We start from the raw sequence: 7,400 nt of genomic DNA, 5'->3' as shown, positions 1-7,400 counted from the left end.
TACTGAATTTATAATCCGAATGAACTGGAATGCTGAGTGTGTGGATTGCACTTCGGATAATAGAATTGTGGTTGGCTCTACTGTCCATTAATTACAATAACCCACCATAACTTCAGTGACTCATATTTTGGTAGAACTGCCATGAGCTGCACTCTGAATAGCCATAAAAGCTCCGTATAAAGGCCTGTCGTCCATCTGCATCAAATCTTCTTGAGTGATAGGCTGTTCTTCTTTATCCAAATCAGTATCAACAACCAACTGTTTTAGAGAAAGTAAATTTGCTTTCAATTCGGGTACGTGTAAAACATCCTTTAGTTGCATTCCCTTAATAAAAACTGTCGCTCTCCCTTCTACTTTTAAAACCCCACCGTTAGCAGTAAAAACTTTATGATCACTAGAAACCAGTTCATATGATTTAAACAGGGATTTTTGGGGTGACGTCTGATCTGTCGCCCCTGAATCCAAAATCCAAGATGATGCTATGGAACTAGTATGATTGTGGGTAGTAAACGCAAGATGATTACCTGATCTGGCCAATGATGTGGAGCTAATCTTCTTCAGGATTTTATTCATTTCGGATTGAATGATTGTTTGAATTTCGCCCCCGTCATTACTCTTCTCGGTGGAGGGGTCTCCCCCTTCACTTGCGACATAGGCCTTTTTCTGGTCTCGGGGCACCCAAAGACCTTTCCGGATCTGCTCCTCCTTCTAAGCCAATTTTGTGCGGTCTTTCTTCACCTGGCCTTCCTTCCTGCAGTAGCTGCAAATGAGTTGGTCTGGAGGATTACCTTCTTTTGAATTTGCTTTAGGAGCCTATGTAGTAGATGCTGTAGAGCTTGAATGATTCTGTGGTTCACCCTTGTTAGCTAGGTGAGCTACCGAGGGCAGAGTGGTAGACTCTTCATCCTTGCATATCAATTTTCTTCGTCGCTCTGCCCCTTGTAGTTTGGAGATAGCTTCTGCCAGTATCGGAAATCGTTCCCGATGTAGTACTTGACTCCGTAAATTTTCATATTCTGGATTTAAACCCATCAGAAAGGTAAGCGTTCTGAATTTTACTTCTCGGAGATAGGATGGTGAATTTTTGTCTCCCGTGGGCCTTAGGAGATCCAGCTCCATCCAGATAGCTTTGAGCTTTGCCGAATATGAAGATATAGACATACTGCCTTGCTCCAGTGTTCTCTCTTGTTCCCGGAGATCGAAGACACGAAAGTCACTATGGGTTTCTGCACAAGATTTATTAATCTCCTCCCACAAATCTCGAACACAGTCCATAAGTAGGTAATCGTCTCTTTGTTCTTCTTCCATGTTTCGTATCATCCAGTTGACAATCAACGCTTCTTCTGACTCCCAGATATATAATTTTGGATCATCCTCTGAAGGGGCATCTTCTGTCAGATGTTTGCCCAAATATGCAGCTTTAAGGGATCGTTGAGCGAGAATAACCCATTTTTGCCCATTAACTCCGTTCTATTTCATATCCAGATCGGGTAAGATCAACCTGTTCTGGATTGTAGTATCAGCCTCTTTAGAGGTTGATGTTTCAAATTCCTTTTCCAACATTTTTGATCGGGATTTACCACCCATAGAGCTTTTATAACTGATAAAGGAGATGGGAAGAAGATTACCAACCTGAGCTGTCGGTGATTATGCACCGAATAACTATCTCGCCGAATCGAGTCTTGCCGAATGAATACGGCCCCAACCTGTTCTTTCCTTTTGAAGAACAACAGTTCGCCGAATGAATACGGCCCCCTTCTATTGACTCTCCACTTGAAGATCAAGCAGTCGCCGAATGAATATGGCTCAATGAGTAATCCCTTTTTGAAGAAAAAACAGTTCGCCCAATGAATAATCTCGTCGAGGGGGGCGAATCAGCAACGGCTCGTGGCCAGAGAATCGCCGGGAAAAAACGCCAACAACGGCCGCAAGTCCAAAAATCGAGCTATTTCCGCCGATGACTTTTCGACCGGAATCGTCGTGGAAGACGAATGTTGAAACCCGACGATGTAAACAAGAGTCGACGGAGGAGACTTTCCGCCGTAGTGCCGGCAAAAATCGGGGTATTTTCCGCCGCAGTGCCGTTCTCGCCCGAGGGTGGTTTTGCCGTTTCAAAAAGACTTCACCGGAGGAGGCTTTCTGCGGGGAAGTGTTTCTTTCGCCGAATGCCCAAAATGCCGTTCTTGCTCTGATACCATGAGAATCCGGAAGAATGCACCAGGAGATTTATCGAGAGAGAGAATAATCGTAGGAAAAATAGACAAAATATATTCACACGAAAAGAGTTAAAATTACAACAAGGGCGATCAAGACTTTATAGTCTTGTAAACAAGAGAAGATGACCGTTGGAGTCCAACTGTCATTTCTTAATGGGCCATTTGGAGATGGGCCGGACTAACAATAACATTTAGCTTCTTGCATTATCTATGTCCTAATACATATCATTCATTGCAGTTGTAACATGAGCTCTTATATTCCATTTACAATAGCTCTTCAGTAGTTAAATGAGTATTTTTTTCTTGTTCCCACTATTGAGGATACTGCTTTTTATAGGATTTTATACTGCTCTGCCTTGCTGATTCTGATGAAATTCGGAACCTCCCTGTGATATGATGAAATTGTCTGATGCAAGCTATAAGTGGTAGGCCTTTGAACTCCAGCAGTAATTGATATTTGCTCATGTTCATCAACCACAGTAAAGTTGCTTTCAGCTTATATAGAATAGTTCATAATTTCTTGTATTCTGTAAGGTCTATACTTACTGAGCTTGATCTTCACCTCTGGCTTAAGACCCCTTAGATATGCACTTTCATGCACGTCTGACTATCAATGAGATAGTAAATTATTCCTCCTTTCTGGTATTGTCCTGATTTTTAAAAAAATTCAGTGTATGTAAACCAATCCTGAGCAACCCCCTCCATGTGAAGAGAAACCGGTTGTAGTTCTTCCTACTCAGAAAACCTGTTAATCTTGAAAAGCCTTTCGGCACAATTCAACCACGTTTGTACATTCAAATACTGAAAATCTCACTTTCGAAAGACAGCCTTCTGCTCGGGAATTTTGCGTCTTTGCCTTCCCTCAATCTTCTTGATCTCGAATGGCAATCAAGATTGTATGCTTGTTCGCCTGCTCTGCCAGCAACTCTGATAGTGGCTCTGATACTAGATTGGAACATAGAGCAATGTAGATTGATCTAAAGACAGTTCCATGTGGGTCGCCCAAGAACAATACAAATGAATCAAATAGAAAGGGAACACTCGTGTTAGTACTCCCCATCTCCGGTGGATGACCCATCATCTGGCTCGGCATTGCTCCTGCTGCTCCAGCCCTTTATGGCCTGTAACCGCCAGGCTTGAAAGAATTACGAAAAAGGTCTCTGCCGCTGCTCTCCTTCCATTAATTGAAGGGGTTCTTCCCCCCCCCCCCCCCTACACTTTAGTCAACATGTATGCTCAACTGCTATTGACCAGGCTTCCTCTTGTTCTTTCTTCTGTAATGCCTTGAGTGGAATGTATCGAAAAAACATTTAAAATATACATAAATTCCGAACGGAATTTTTCAGCTCTATCCATTATCTTCCTACGTCTCAGATAATTGAACCAATCGTTCAAATATTTTTCCTACTTTGACCTGACAACTGAGTTGGGATTTTGAAATTAATCAAAGACAGATTACATAAGTATGGTTTTTATTCACTGAATTTAGCAAAAGGTAGACAAAATATCAATATATGTGTGTACGATATGGGCGGAACCCAAAACTGATTCAAGTATTTGAATCCCGTTTTTCAGTTGTCATGAACGTATGCTAAATTTCAACAGAAATGTTAATTAAGAAACAAGATGGTTCTCCTTCTTCATGTGGGTTTCCTGTTCTAGCAATTAGATTCTATCTCAAATTCTCCACTATTTCTGAGGAAATATTGAATTAAGATTATTGTTTCAGGCCACTTTTAATCTGTGATTCTCCTATGCAGTAGCGTGAAAGATATATTGGCCAAATATAGTGAGCATCCCAAGAAGGTGGAAAACCATTTTAACGCAGCAACTGACATGGTGAGCCACTCTGTTTCATCGATCATAGCATTGAAGACGTTGATTTAATGTCTCCAGCTTTATTAAGCTTCATACTGCAAAATTTCATAATATTATACTCTGGCAAGTCGATGCCAGGAGGAAATACATAGATACGTGTCGAGCATTATTTTAAATAAATATGGACTTAGATGAAGCTCGAATCATTCAATTCATACAGATGAAACTCGAATCAGGGATTGCTGAAGACAGAAATATCATGAGGTGTGTTGCTCTCCTTTTTTGTCCCGTTCTCTAATCCTCAATCTACATGTCTCCGGATCTGCGTTAAATTTTCTTTTATATAGTCATCGCTTTCCTAATCTCTATGCCAATTCATATTCCACTAAAACTGTCAATCTCTATTCCAATCTCAGCAGTCCGTTTCTATAACTAATCCCTCTACGCGCACAGTAATCTAAGAGATCAGGGCCTGGAAAAACTGACACCGACCGAGGTGGCACGCATAGAAGGGATACTTCAATCAGGACTCCTGCGAGTAATGAAGACAAAGAACACGACCCGATTGATCATCATGATACCGAATATCACTATCCCGCTTCCGTCATCTGACTTATCCTATTTCCATTGGAACAGAATCTAAAGGAACAGATAACGCAGCTTCAGGCGAACCCTTCAAATTTTCCTTTTTTCAATTCCATAAACTTCAAATAACACCAAACAAATTCCCGAGGACAGCTATATGAATATTCATCAATTTCCTTGATTTTCATTCTTTTAATTTGATAAACTAAAAGTAATACCAAAACATTTCCGGCGACAGATCTAAGAATCTTCATAGATTTCCTCCACATCTTAGCTTTTCAATTTGATAAACATGAAGTATTGCCCAAAACATATTCCGAGACACATAAGAATCTGTTGGAACCTAGCTCTCTCACTTCAGCAACTCACACAGAGAAGGGAAGGACAGGCACTCACTCTCTTGATCTCACACAGATAAAAAAGATGCAAGAACACTTTGAGAGAGAATAGAACCTTGATGCACACAGCATACTACAACAATGAAAACACCTACATACTTATAGGCACTCCCCCATAACTGCCTATGGATTTAAACAAACACTGACCACACACCTGTCCTTTTGCTTGGTCTTCAAAGACACCAGTCTTTAGCTCCTTAAAATAAGCTTTTGCCTCCACATCGTCCTATAAACCAGTTATCCCTGTCAACCTGCTTTATTCCTTGAAATAGTCAAACTAAAACCCCTAAAATAACTCAGTCAAGATTAAACTCCAACAGAATCTTCATTGATGTCTTCAACATTTAATTTTTCAATTCGATAAACGTGAAGTACCGCCAAAATAATTTCCGATGAAATATGTAAGAATATTCATCAATTTCCTGGATATTTCTTTTCTAATTTGAAAAGCTAAATGTATTGCTAAAACATTTTCTGACGACAGTGACAAGAATCTTGATCAATTTCTTCAATATTTTATTTTTCCATTTGATAACTTTGAAGTAATACCGTGAGAACAGAAGACAACAGGGGTAACGATTGTCTTAAATTTGCAGACGAAGAGCCGATTGGAGGAGAACAAGAAACTGAAGCAAGAGGTGAGGTCTCCTCTTCTCTTCTTCTGACTACAAACGAAAACCTCTCAGAAGCCTTTTTGGGTTGGTTCGACAGATGGTGGATTTATCGACTGGAGGGTCAGCCGATAAAAGAGATTCTTCTGAGGCAAAAATTCTAGAAGACGATAGAAGTCTGGACTTCCTGCTCCGACTTGGTATTTATAATGCAGATGCGTAGTTCGAAACAGACCCTTTCCATGCAGGTGCCAGTTGCTCTAGAAGCCACGTGGCAGGATCACTTAAAATCCTTTAATCGAAGATTTATCTCTTAATGAAAATAAAGTATCATCTATTTATTACCCTAGACTGAGGATTGGAAGAGGGATAATGGATGACAGATGAAGGGTTGACATCCATTTCCTAGTAATCTGTCATCTGTCAACTAGTGAACGGATGACAGGATGAAGTTATGAGTCAATTTTGTATCATTAGTGACTGAGCAGGGATAATAGGGATAACAGTGACAATGACAACACATCGATGGGCATTTATATTGTCTCAATCTAAGTGGCCATTCAATCCCGTCCCTGACATCTGTAACTATGTTTCGTCAACTGTCCCTAGATGCAAATGGGGAATTGGGACGGCACCCACCTTGTGTGGGCTGAGTAAGAATGGGATGTTTTTCTTTTAGTTTCATTCCTTTTTTCAATGTTTTTCTTTCATTAATATTTTCCCTCCAAAAAGAACCATCCCATAAAAGTCTATATAATGTCCTTTCATAATATAGAGGGGGGGAAGGTTTTTTTATATTTAATAAAGGTTTAAGAAGTGTGCTCTTGGATTGCTGCCACCTCACCAAGTCCCCTTGCAGCAATGCACTCCCCTATTTATGAAGAATGGTCTCCAACGCACTAAGTCACCTGGCTCTAATGCACTCCCCTATAGTGAGTGTGTGATTCCTATCCCATCTACTATCATTGTCGTCTCCTTTATCCCTACTGTTGGCTTCATCATTATCACTATCACTATTCTATTGATATAGGACGTTTCCTACAGGTTGCCTATCTATGTTGCTTCATGGGCCTTACATGTAGGTAATGCCGGTCATATCCACTGAATTCCCTAAACTCTCTTGTTCCTCGGAGGATAGATAAAAAATGTCCTGGTGCAAGAGAAGAACCGCAGTTCTTATTGTTTTTGTAAAGTTACTCTTCTTCTACCTTGTGAGTGCTCCTCCCTCTTTTCAGACCTAGTGTTCATCATTCTCTTGAGCCCCGTCGGTGACTCTTCCTTCGTGATACGTAACGACAGGCCGGGATCAAACATCTGTTCCGCATCAATTAGGCGAGTGAAATGCAAAAGGGGGCCAATGCTAATGCAACGTTTAAAATCAACGAGAACTATCGACTCGAGGTCTAAAAGACAACAGCGACCAATAAATCACGGTGAGGGGGTCTAGGTATGTCACGAAGCTTCCAATGACCCGGATGTCTGTTTGAAGACCGATGCCATGAGCACGGCTATTGCCGCTAGTGCGTGCACCCTTGACGTGTTCAACCTGGGATGTAACAACAGAAATCCTTTCCCTCAAAACTATAATCCAATCTACCTCTAACCTAAGCCGGAGCTGCACTAGGAAGGTACTGAAAGAAATAATGAAACGTGTAATTAGGGAGAAATGAGACTGTGCTAGACGAGATGCCACCTGGTTGTCCATGACAATGGCAGTGGGGGTCGGTGTGCACCCCTAGGTGAGGTGGGTGGCAGCAGATCATGACGTCGAT

Source organism: Wolffia australiana, chromosome 1, assembly GCF_029677425.1.
Source record: "Wolffia australiana isolate 7733 chromosome 1, ASM2967742v1".
In the NCBI taxonomy this organism is placed as follows: domain Eukaryota; kingdom Viridiplantae; phylum Streptophyta; class Magnoliopsida; order Alismatales; family Araceae; genus Wolffia; species Wolffia australiana.
Note: the sequence above shows the minus strand (reverse complement) of the source record.